This window comes from Choloepus didactylus, chromosome 25 (assembly GCF_015220235.1).
Source record: "Choloepus didactylus isolate mChoDid1 chromosome 25, mChoDid1.pri, whole genome shotgun sequence".
Lineage (NCBI taxonomy): Eukaryota > Metazoa > Chordata > Mammalia > Pilosa > Megalonychidae > Choloepus > Choloepus didactylus.
In genome coordinates, this window is record NC_051331.1 from 4,422,821 (window position 1) to 4,436,481 (window position 13,661).

At 40.6% G+C, this 13,661-nt stretch overlaps 1 pseudogene; it reads left to right on the forward strand.

Annotated features, from left to right (window-relative positions):
- Nucleotides 1-2,760: 2,760 nt before the first annotated feature.
- LOC119520226 lies at nucleotides 2,761-3,794 on the forward strand (annotated as a pseudogene).
- Nucleotides 3,795-13,661: the final 9,867 nt, after the last annotated feature.

A 13,661-nucleotide genomic window follows, 5' to 3' on the forward strand; every position in this document is an offset into this window, starting at 1 on the left:
CAGTGACAAAACACCACGTATTGTATTATTCCTTCTACATAAAAATGTCCAGAGTAGGAAAATCTATAGAGACATAAAGTAGATTAGAGGTTGCCTAACTCAGCAATTTAGGGTGGTGGGATAGGAGGATGGGGAGGAGGGCAAAAGGTACAGGGCTTCTTTTTGAGGTGACAAGAATGTTATAACATTGATTGTGGTTGCACATTTCTGTGAATATACAAAAGTCATTAAATTGCGCTCTTTGAGTGAATTGTATGGAATATGAATTATATCTCAATGAAGCAGTTTGAAAAATAAGACCCCAGGCACCTGTGCTCAATGCTTCTCTACAAACTCACAGCTTAGTATCTGGTATTTCCGAGATGCTCTGTAAATGCTCATCAGATAAGTGGATTTTAGCAGGTTAGAATGAAGGGCCAAGACTAAAGTGATGACATTCAACAGAGATAAATGCAAAGTCCTTCATTAAGAACTAAAATCTGACTGTAGTAGCATAGCCTGAAGATGACCTGGTTGGAAGCAAATCCTGCTGGGAAAAAAACGACTCTTGAATGTTCACCAACAAGCTCATTATGAGCCAAGAGTGGGTTGTGGTTGCTAAAAAAGTGACTCTCAGTCTGAGCCTCCTTCCTAGAAATCTACTGTTCAGATTAAGAGAATTAAAGTTCCCAGGGGACTCTGACAACTTCAGAAGACATCCAGGCATCGTTTTGATTTCTAGGAACCATCTTTAAAGAATCCACGGGAGTGTTCCCCTTTGAGGGTGACCTGGAGGCCGATCTCCCCAGAGTATCATAGGAGTGAAGAAAATCTGGGCAAAGATTCTCACCTGGAAAAGGCACATTTCAACTGTGGAAGCCAATGACGAAGGAAATAGTAATGTCTCTACGTATCTGAAGTGCTTCCTGTCAAGGAAGTTGCCTTATCTTTTGTAGCTCTAGAGAATAGAACCAGAAACTTGGAGGGAAAAGTTTCATGGAAGAATAGTACAGCTCAATAAGAAAGAAATGTTGTCTCTCTTCTTAAAATTAGAAATACGTCTAGCATACTAATGAGTTCAAAGAAAATAGTAACCAATACTCACATTACTTCCCACCCAGCTTTAACTAACGTGAACATCTTGCAGTTGTGGACTCGGATACTATTTGTAACAAATAAAACATTGCGGACTCATGTGAAGTCATCTGTACACCTCTCCCTGTTCCCATTGCCCCCTCTTCCTCGCAGAGAGTTTCCCACCATCCTGATTTTGATTCCCATGCATGCTTGTATGTTCTGGCTCCATGTATATGCATCCATAAACATTACAAAGCATTGTTTTGAATGTTTTTATCCACTATGTAAATCACTTTGTATTGCACATTTCATCCTGCAGCATGCTTTGCTTGCTTCACAAGATGCTTTGAGATTTGTCTCTGATAATGAAGCTTTGTCATTCAAAAAAAAAAAAAAAAAAAAAAAAGAAAGAAAGAGGTAAAACCAAGAAACTAATGGAAGAATTGAAGAAGCTAGAAAACAAGCAGCAAACTAATCCTAAACCAAGTAGAAGGAAAAAAATAACAAGTATTAAAGCATGAAACATGACAACATTGTTGAACTGTGAGCATATAATGCTGAGTGAAATAAGTCGGGAACAAAAAGAGAAATGTATGATACTACTAATGTGAACTCTGTGAAAAATGTAAAATAAATGTGTTATATTGTAGAATGTAGGGGACCTAATGGTAGATATCAACTATTGAAGGGAGAACAATAATCTAATAACAGATAAGTAATGGATAGTGTCCTAGTTTGCTAATGCTGCAGAATGCAAAACACCAGAGATGGATAGGCTTTTATAAAATGGGGGTTTATTTAGCTACAGAGTCACAGTCTTAAGGCCACAAAACGTCCAGTAACACATCAGCAATCGGGTACCTTCACCGGAGGATGGCCAATGTCCTCCGGAAAACCTCTGTTAGCTAGGAAGGCAGCTGGCATCTGCTCCAAAGCTCCAGCCTCAAAACGGCTTTCTCCCAGGACGTTCCTTTCTAGCAAGCTTGCTTCTCTTCAAAACATCACTCCCAGCTGCACTCTCTTCCCCCCAGTCAACGCATTTATATAGCTCCACCGATAAGGGCCCACCCTGAATGGGCGGGGCCACGCCTCCATGAGAACATCTCATCAGAATCATAGCCCACAGCTGGGTGGAGCACATTCCAAGCAAATCCAACCGTCACCAAAACGCCTGCCCCACAGAAGACCACAAAGATAATGGCATTTGGGGAACACAATACACTCAAACTGGCACAGATAGTAATCTTAATGCTATGTGAATGCTCAGGAACAATGATGGTTTGTTAATTTTGGGGGTGTATGGTAGGAACATGTTGGAAGCAATGCAGTTATTTTAGGTTATTTGTTTTTCTTATTCCTTTGTTTTGTTTGAAGCATTTTTGTTTTATTTTAATTTTTTAATAAATAAAATTTTTAAAAAATGGGTTGCCACTATATGTCTCCAGGAGGGTGGCTCAGGTGGTGGTGCCAGTGGGGTGCCTGCTTAGGGGTCTGAGATGGTGGGAGCTGGGGATTTTCTGGGCATCCCTGCCCCATGGCTGCTCCCAGCTACAGGCTCCAAGAGGGACTCTAAATCTGTGTGATCCACATCCATACGTGTTGCCGCACCAGACACCTTAAGCTACACCCTTGGCAGTGGCCAACTAGGGTTTAAGGAGGAGGATGTGGTAGGCAGTGCCAGGCCAAGGAGTTGGCGCATGTGTGATGGCTGTGGTGTCTGAGGTCTCAGCTGACTCTGCAACCTCTGAACTGCCTGTACTGCCTCTGACAGGGGTGCTCCCTTCTCAACCAGCACCTGGAATACAGGATGAGCTGGTGCCCATCAGCCATACGGAGAGCTGCCAGTGACTCCACCCACCCAATGCTTACAGACTGGTCACCAGTTCACTGCTAAAATTGGGTCCTGCTGCTCTGCTAGCTGACATCTGACCCTGGTGCCACCAGGCTGAGCCAGGTTGTGGGTTCACTGTCATTGCCTGAGGCTGTCAGCTTCCCCAGGCTGACCTGCAAGAAGGACACATGTCAGGCTGAGTTCTGTGATCACCAGAAACAGACCTGGCATCCAAAACAGACCTGTGATATCAGCACAGGGTGCAGAGCTTGCAGGTAAGGACCATGCACTGTTCAGGCCTCAGATAGGGGCAAGATTCTGTACCAGATGACATCACGCCTGACCAGGATGCAATGCTGACATCACCATAATGAATGACAGAAGCTGTACTCACATGGCCTCTGCAGAATGCGGCTGTGGATGTGGCTGGCTTTGTCTGCAAGAGATCTCAGAATTGCATTACCTAGTCCCACTGGCTGCCCCTTCTATAGCAAGGAGCCATGGAGCCAGATGAAGAAGATTCTTTGGCCGCTGGATGCATTGATTGGTGCTCCAGTAGGGGATTCCTTCATGGCTGGCATTGCCTTTCCTGCCATGGTTAACTACATGGTCCTGTTTGTGTTGGCAGGAAGATCCTCAGCAGGTGTGAGGGAAGGAAAACTTCCAAGCACAGGAGGAATTTGACTATTCCAGGCCTCAGAGTAACTTTGTCAGCTATGGGATACCCAGCTATTGCTGCAGTTACTGCTCATGACTCCCCATTAAGTTGGCATATGTCTATGGGGTTGCGCCCATTTCTTACTGTCCTGGGGGAGGCTGTGGAGTTTGCACAGCCAAGGGAAAGGGAGTGAAAATTTCCCCTGGGGGTGAAAGTTATGGCAGGAGCTGTCATAATTCTGAGAAGTAAGATGAATCTCACATCATATTTCAAAAGTGAGACTGCCTTGATGATCTGATGTAAAGCTTACATTTCTGGCTTGTGTTAATACTTCAGTCAATGTTTTTGATAAAAGACTCCATACTATTTAAAATTGATTTAACTTGAGTATCTCTTGTATCTCCACCATTTTACTATAAAATTCTTTAAGTACCATCGATGTGTTATTGAAGTAATAGCAACTTAGATGCAATATATGACATAATAGAAATCCTGAGGAAAATATACCAAAGAATACGTCCAATAACACCATTCATTTAATATTACTAAAATAATTCAAAATTAAGGTCTCTGGGGATAGTATAAAAAAATCTTAAAATCTTACCCTTTGGGCAAGTTACTTGAGAGTCATTGTATTTCTACTTTACATTATGCTTTCATTTATACTATTTGATTTTTTAAACTATAATTTTATTGCTATCAATATGCATTTATATATTTGGAGAAAAAAAGAAGCCAAGAGTGATAACCTTACCAGAAAAAGTGATGGATTGCTCCATTGATTGGTTGATTCATAATCAACTAGGCTAAATTCATAATAAACCCTGGTGAACAGCACATATTCTCATGGACTTGCTTAAACTATCTATTTTCCTGGATGAGTTGAAACTTTTGAATAGATATTTGCAGACCAGCCTAGCCTTCCCCCCTCAACTTCTATAAAAGGACATTAATCATGCCCCCATACTTCATATTCTGGTTTACTTGTTCCCTTTTACTTGTGATTATTATGATCATTTAATATACAGAGAATCTCTGATAATTTCCAGAAGGCAGGACAAGTGTCACTTTCAGAGTGACCTCCTGCTTGCAAGACTAAATTCTCTCATTTTTCTCCTTCCTGTAGGTCATTATTTTAGGACCATTTGAAACAGTTCTTTGAGAAGTTTTATTTTTCTTGTTTCTGTTTTATGCCAGCCTGTTTACTGAAATTTTAGTGACAACATCATTTGACTGAGTTGGTTAAAAATAGCTACTTCAACATTTATAAGTAGCTCTAAACTAGTAAAACTTGTTTCACTGTGAAGGATGAGAACTTAGGAAGATTTTCTTAACATTTTCTATAAATTAAACTAATCTTTCAAGCTAATTACCAAACAGGTACTGAAAGCATGTTCTCAAAATAGTGGCTATGTTGAAGAAAAATAAGTCAAGAATTAAAAATCACTGACAAAATAATTATGTGATCCCTTCACCACTTACTTTTCTTCAATCCTAAACCCATAGTACTATTGTTTTTGTTTTATTTTATTTTATTTTATTTTGAAATAAATTCAAAGTTATAGGAACAGTTTCAAAAACAATACTAACCCTATACACAGAATTCCATCATAACCTGACCCCCTCCCCTGATAGCTCAATCCTCCAACTTTAACGTGCTGTCACATCACTACTTCTTTCCCTCCCTCCCTCCCTCCCTATCTATCATCCATCATCTTTGCTCTGTCTTCTGAACATATGAGAGCTAGCTGCACACACCCTTGAACAAACACTATAATTCACATATACACTTCCCATGAACAAGAACATTCTTTAATGCAATCCCATTAAGCACACCTAAGAAGTACAAGAGATTCAACAATGATACAAAGCTTACATTACATTCCATATTTCCTTTTCCTTATGTCTCAACTGTGTCCCTTTGAGCCACCTGCCCTCCATCCTCCAATCCCATCCAGGTTCATCCTTGGCATTCAATTGTCATCTATTTAGACTGTCTTTTTCTTTTTTTCAATTGTGGAAACATATATACAGCCTAAATCTTCCCATTCCACCCACTCTCTAGCCTTCCATTAGTGGGATTAATCACATTTAGAATGTTGTAATGCTCTTTCCCACCATCCATTACTAGAAATTTCCCATCACCTCAAACAGCAACCCTACACTCATTTCTTAACTCCCCATTGCCCCTTCCTCCATTTCTCTTAACCCATACTCTACCTTTCATCTCTATGGTTATATTCTCTGACAATTTCTTTGTGTTTTCTATGGGGCTTAAAATTAACCTCTTAAATCCATATCAATCTTGTTTTTCTTTGATACCACCTTCACTTCAATAGGACACATAAATTATGTTCCTATACACCTCCATTCCTCCACCTTTATATAGTTGTCTAAAATTACATATTTTATATTGGGTTCAAAACCACTGATTTGTCATTAGAGTTTGTGTATTTTATATCATGTAGGAAGTAAATAGTGGAGTTACAATTCAAAAATTATTGACTTCTTTTTGTATTCCATTGTGGTTGGAGAATGTGCTTTGTGTGTATTCAATTTTTTTTTTTTTAATTTCTTGAGGCTTGTTTTATGTCCCAGCTTATGGTCCCTTCTGGAGAAAGATCTATGATCACTGGAGAAAAATGAGTGTCCTGGTGATTTGGGATGTAAGGTACTATAAATGTCTGTTAAATTTCTCTATATCTCTCCTTTCTTTGCTTCTCTGTTGGTAGGGCTTCCTTTAGTATCTGAAGTAGGGCAGGTCTTTTATTGGCAAACTCTCAGAGTTTTTCTGTGAAAAATTTAAGCTCTCCCTTGAATTTGAAGGAGAGTTTTGTTGGATAAAGTATTCTTGGTTGGAAATTTTTCTCTCTCAGAATTTTAAATATGTCATGCCACTGCCTCCTCGCCTCCATGGTGGCCACTGAGTAGTCACAACTTAGTCTTATGTTGTTTCCTTTGTATGTGGTGAATTGCTTTTCTCTTGCTGCTTTCAGAACTTGCTCCTTCTCTTCAGTATTTGAGAGTCTGATCAGAATATGTTTCAGAGAGGGTTTATTTGGATTTATTCTATTTGGAGTTCTCTGGGCATTTATGCCTTGTGTATTTATATTGTGTATAAAGTTGGGGAAGTTTTCCCCAACAATTTCTTTGAATACTCTTTCTAGACCTTTACTCTTCTCTTCCCCTTCTGGGACACCAATGAGTCTTAAGTTTGGATGTTTTATTTTATCTATCATATCCCTGTTATCCATTTTGATTTTTTCAATTTTTTCTCCATTCTTTCTTTTGTTCTTTCATTTTCTGTTCTGTGGACTTCTAGGACAATGAGACATTGTTCAGCTTCCTCTAGTCTTGTATTGTGAATATCCAGAGTCTTTTTAATTTGGCCAACAGTTTCTTTTTTTTTTTTTTTAATTAAATTTAGTTTTATTGAAATACATTCACACACCATACAATCATCCATGATATACAATCCACTGTCCACAGTATGATAACATAGTTATGCGTTCATCACCACAATCTATCTCTGAACATTTCCCTTACACCAGAAATAATCAGAACAAGAATAAAAAATAAAGGCGAAAAAAGAACACCCAAATCATCTCCCCATCCCACCCCATTTGTCCTTTAGTTTTTATCCCCATTCCTCCACTCATCCATACACTAGATAAAGGGGGTGTGAGCCACAAGGTCTTCACAATCACACTGTCACCCCTTGTAATCTACATTATTATATAATTGTCTTCAGGAGTCCAGACTGCTGGGTTGGAGTTTGGTAGTTTCAGGTATTTACTTCTAGCTATTCCAATACATTAAAGCCTAAGAGGTGTTATCTATATAGTGCATAAGAATGTCCACCAGAGTGACCTCTCAACTCCATGTGGAGTCTCTCAGCCACTGAAACTATTTCGTCTCATTTTGCATCCCCCTTTTGGTCAAGAAGATACTCTCAGTCCCACGATGCCAGATCCACATTCATCCCCGGGAATCATACTCTGCGTTGCCAGGGAGATTTACACCCCTGGGAGTCTGGTCCCATGTAGTGGGGAGGACAGTGAGTTCACCTGTCGAGATGGCTCAGTTAGAGAGAGAGAGGGCCACATCTGAGCAACAAAGAGGTACTCAGGGGGAGACTCTTAGGCACCATTACATATAACTTTAGACTCTCCTTTGTGGTAATGAGCTTCATAAGGGCAAGTCCCATGCTCGAGGACTCAGCACATCAAACCGCCAGTCCCAATGTTTGTGACAACATCAACACCAGTCCAGGTGAGGATGTCCAAGACATCCGCACCTTTCTCCAGATCCTCGGGGCTGTGGAGGGGGAGGCTGTAAATATATTTTTTATTATCTGCCCAAATTACTCTAGGATGTGTCACTATTTCACTCCAGCCTATACTAACCTGCTGTATCTCACTCCCTATTCAAAGTTCCACGCAATTGTGGTGTTTGAACAAATTGACTGTAGAGTTGTACCATTTAGAAAATTTACCAAATAGATATCTATTCCCTTGGTTTCATATGAAAGTTGAAGTTTTAAAACACAATCAGTTTCAACCTTTATCCTTTGGCCTGGCTTGCCCTGGTCTTAACCAGACCTGCTTCATTCATATCACTAGTTGAAGTCTGGGCTCTTTTTCAGCTTTTTTTTTTTTTTGACAGTGGCTGTATGCACTAATACTGACATTCATATCTGCCGAGCTCTAGCTCTGAGTTTCAGATGTCTCAGAGATATGCATTGTTCCAGAGACCAATCAGGTTATACATTTAGGGATCAGCATCTCAAAGTTTAGAGACAGGCATTACAATTCAGAAATAGAGTTGACTGCTGTAAGAGCTTACAATCTAGGGACTATTACAATTATTGTGTCCACGTTAGGCTATGTTCTAAGATTCAATTCTGAGTTTACACATTGTAGTTAGTCCATATTGGTGAGACATCATCCCTCTCACCATGTTTTCTCCAACACTTTTACTCCTATATATATTTTTTCCTACAATTTTATAGAGTTATATTCACATACCATACATTTATCCACAGTGTACAATCAGTTGTTCATGGTATCATCATAAAGTTGTACATTTATCACCACAATCAGCACTTGAACATATTGATTACTACAAGAAGAATTGTTTTTTTTTTTTTTAGCAATAAGAAAAAATGATAAAAAGAAAAATAACATGTCATACAATACAATATACTACTAAGGACAGCAAATAACACCACTACCAAGAATCCCATATTACTCCCCTATATCCCCCTCTCATATACATTTAGCATTGGCATATTGCCTTTGTTACATTTAATGGAGGTATATTACAATGTTACTGTTGACCATAGACTCCAGTTTGCTTTGATTATGTTTTTTCCTGAATACCATCCGTTTTTCAAATTTCTACATGGTTGACATTCATTTGCTTTCCCACATGCAAAAACATTTTTATATTTGTATATTTAGTAACAGTCATTGGCCACTCCAGTTTTTGCCACGTTATACAGTCCCAGTCTTTATCATCTATCTTTACCTCTGGTGTCATACATTCTCCTATCCCACCTCTTTCAGCTTTACTCACAGACATCTTTGTTCAGTGTACTTAAAATACCATGCTACCATCACACAGTGTTATGCTATCTGTTTCTGGAGCTGTGCAATCAATCCTAAACATTCTGTAGTCCTTCAGCATCAAATGGCTCATCTCTGCCCTCTTTCTATCTCCTGGTCGCCTGTGTTGTCAGCTTTTAACTCCCAAAGTTTGTTCATTAATGTCTGTTCATATTAGTGAGACCATACAGAATCTGTCCTTTTGTTTCTGGCTAACTTCTCTCAACATAATGTCCTCAAGGTTCATCCACATTATTACATGATCCATGTCTTTGTTCTGTCTTACAGCTGCATAATATTCCATCATGTGTATATACCACAGTTTGTTTATCCACTCGTCCTTTGATGGACATTTGGGCTGTTTCCATCTCTTGGCAATTGTGAATAATGCTGCAATAAACATTGGTTTACAAATGTCTTTTTGTGTCTTAAGTTTCAGTTCCTCTGAGTATATACCCAGCAATGGAATAGCTGGGTCATATGGCAAATCTATATTTAGCTTCCTGAGGAACCTCCATGCTGTCTTCCAGAGTGGTTGCACCATTCTGCATTCCCACCAACAATGAATAAGTGTGCCTCTTTCTCCACATCCTCTCCAGCACTTGTCATTTTCTGCCAACAGTTTCTTTTATTTCCATAAGATCTTCTATTTTTTTTAATTTACTCTTGCAATGTCTTCTTTATGCTCTTCTTGGGTCTTCCTTATGTCGCTTATATCCTGGGCCATGGTCTTCTTGATGTCCTTTAAATCCTTTGCAATGTTTTCATTCCTCGATTGTAGTTCTTTGATTAATTGTGCAAGGTACTGTGTCTCTTCTGATATCTTGATTTGTGTGTTTGGAGTTGGATTCTCCATATCATCTGGTTTTATCATATGCATTAAGATTTTCTGTTGTTCTTGGCCCCTTTGCATTTGCTTTGCTTGATAGGGTTCTTTGAAGTTGTAAAAAAAAATACCTATCTAATTTTTCAGAAACACAGTTTGGTGGTGTACACTTTAACTAACCAGCAGATGGCATCTGTGAGTCACCTATACCCCTCAAGTCAGTTCTCCACCTTGTCCCCATGGTGTGTGGGGAAATGATTCTTGTGGGGTTCAATTGGAGAACTCAGTTTGGGTGTGTTGCTGGAGCCATCAAACTTGAATGTGGGGTGTGTGTATGGGTGGCCAGGGAGGAAGGACAGCTTTAATAATCAAATCCCCCAGGTTCCTGGAGATTCAAGGCTACCACAAGAGTCTAAGACTTCATTTCATTTCAGCCCCAGACGCTCTCTTTCACTGTCCCACACACCACTGGACTTGGCATAGTGTCCCTGGGTTCTCCAAGCGGGTCCCCCCACCCAGCCACGATCCTCCAGGACCTCTGCTTAGGGAATGCCATACTACATCACCAGTGCACACTGTCCCTCAAGGGAAGCCCTGGGCTGCCAGGCCGTGCCGGGGTGCTTTCAGCCTGATGCAAAGATGGCCAAATGGGGCATCTCCACACCCCCCTCCTTGCACAGTTCCTCCTTCCCAGCTCTGGGACAACTGGTGGGGCTCTGGGCTGTGGGCACAGCCCTGGGCAGGAGTTTATCCAGCCCTCTGGGGAGCCAGCTGCTAGCTGCGGGGTTTCTATCTGCTTCCGTCTCTCCCCTCCATTCCCCTGGCCCCAAGGGTATCTGCAGCAGGCTATTTTCCAGGCCAGACACTGAGAGGTCAGCCCAGCCCCCTCTTGCTGTGTTTTACTGTGTGGTTCCCACTATCACAGCTGCAGCCACTCCTGGGTTTTTCCCCCTTTTTTTTTTTAAAAGAGCCCATTGGTCTCCAAATGCCAAACCCTGGCTTCCCCAGGCTGCTGCATGGCTGCAGGTCTTCCAGCCAGCTTACTCACTCATTTCAGAATGCAGACTCCTGGTTTCACCAAGTATATGGCCCCTGTGGAACTAACAGACCTTGTCCAGCTGGTGCATTGCTGTAACCAGTATTGTGGGTCACCTTCTGGTTTTCATCTAGTGTTTTTCATGGAGGTGTTTTTTTGCCTTGTCTCACCTAGCCACCATCTTAGTTTCTCTACTATTGTTTTTAAATAAACAAAGATGTAGGGCTCCCATTTGCAAATGTGATTTTCTGTTAAGAAGAGTGTCACATTATAAAATGTTCTGAAATTATCTCTATAGAGATTGTAAAACTAAGACCAGTTCACTTTCAGATTGGCAGGTGGCAGGAGTATCAAAGCACAGCAAAGCTTTCCTATGTGTGAAGGTTAGGTTCATGTGTCAACTTGGCCAGGTGATGGTGCCCAGCTGTCTTGTCAAGCAAGCACTGGCCTAACCATTACTGCAAAGATATTTGTGTCTGGTTAATAAACCAGAAGGCTGGTTTATTAAATCATCAGTCCATTGGCTGCAACTTTGATTGCATCAACAAAGTGTCTTCCACAATGAGAATTCAATCAGCTGTATTTGATCCAATCAAGTGAAGACTTTTAGGTGAGACAGATAGAAGACCTTCGCTTTTTCTTCAGCTAGCCAGTAAAGCATTTCTTGAGGAGCTCATTGAACACACTCATCAGAGTTGCTGGTTCACTGCCTGAGGAGTTCATTGGAGTTGCCAGTTTGCTGCCTGTAGTATAGAGTTTGGACTCATGCACCCCCACAGTTGAATGAAACACTTATAAAATCTTATATTTAGATGTCTCTTGTTGATTGTGTTTCCCCAGAGAACACTAACACTAGTTGGTACCAGGAGTGGTTCTTGAGAAACAGAATCTTAAAATGGGCTTTTATAATTGGTTTTCTACTCTGATTAGATTCAAAGGCACTAATGACTCCATTTCCAATAATCAACATGGCACTGAGAGTCCATGGCATGAGTGGGCAATGGAGATATGCAAAATATCACAGTTTGATTCTCCTGATTATACTCTGGTACAAAACAAGGCTCTGGGTGACAGTGTTTTTGACACCTTAACAGAGTTTTCAGAGTTAAGAGGTATAATGACATTGTCTGGTTTCTCTTAGATACACTGGGTAAATTTATAAGAGACGGGGATGAGCTAAAGTCTTCAAATTTGAAAGTTAAGCACTGTATGACAGATGTAAAGGTTTCTATGTGTGCCCTGAAAGAAAATCTTATTTCCTGTGGCCACAAACTTGAGATTTCTGAAAACCAGACCCAGAGTCTCATTGTGTGAGTAGCAGATTTACAATGTAAACTAAAATCTCAACCTTTCAGGGTGTCTGCTGTTAAAGTAAAAGCATTGTTTGGAAAAGAATGGGATCCTGAAACTTGGAATGGGGACATATGGATTGATAATAATGGCAGTGAGGACATTGTAACCCTGGATTCTGCTGAGACTTTGTTAAATATACCTGTAGTGGTCTGTCCTATAGAAAGAGCCCCCCCACCTCCAGTCAGCTGTGAGGAGACTACCATCCAACATCCACCTAATGAGATTAACCCTTCAGTGCCTGCTAAACCTGTAATCATGTCCCCTCAGGAAGCAGCACTCACTCATTTGTCTGGAGAGATTAATCTTGTTTCATGAGATGAAACTGCAATGGAATGTTCTGAGGTAAATGGCTTGAGAGATACTTCTAATTCTTGTCATGACCAACCACACCGCTAGTCTTTTATTCAAAACCCATAAGTAGACTAAAGTCTCAACAGATCCCAAAGGGTGAGGTACAAATTGTGACCCATGAGGAAGTATGCTATATTCCAAAAGAACTGTACATGTTTTCCAATTTATAGAGACAGAAATCAGGGGAATGTGTGGGAATGGATATTAAGTGTGGGGGATAATGGTGGAAGGAATATAAAGATGGTTCAGGCTGAATTTATTGTCATGGGCCCACTAAGAAGAGATTCTGCATTCAATGTTGTAGTTTGAGGGGGTAGAAGGGTTGTTAACAGTTTGTATAGTTGGCTGAAATGGGCATCAAAAGGTGACCAACATTACTGGAGGTCACAATGCCAGAACTGCCCTGGTATAATGTAGAGGAGGGGATTCAAAGGCTTAGAGGGACTGGAATTGTAGAGTGGATTTATCATAGAAGACCTGCTCTCACACCCCTGGAATGTCCAGAGGACGCACCTTTTGCCAGGACTATGAGGAATAAATTTGTGAGACTAGCTCCATCATCCCTGAAGAGCTCTGTAGTTAACCTTCTCTGTAGGTAAGATAATAATGTGGGAACTGCTGTCACTGAGCTGGAATTCTTAAACACAGTGGGGATAATTGGATCCTGAATTGGCAGAAGCAACATGGCAGCAGTTAATCATCAAAGACAAGGTGGGTGTGGCTGCCATAATGAAAAACAGGCTCAAGGCAGCATTCAAAAAAGTCTGACTTGCAGAGACTTGTGGCATTTGCTAGTAGATCATGGAGTACCCAGCAGTAAAATAGATGGCCTGTTTACTAAATTCTTGTTTGAGCGGAAAGCAGAAGAATTCTAGGTCAAGTGAACAAAAGTGTACCTTGAATTATGAAAACAGGGAGTCACAACCTCTTAATCAATTCCCAGA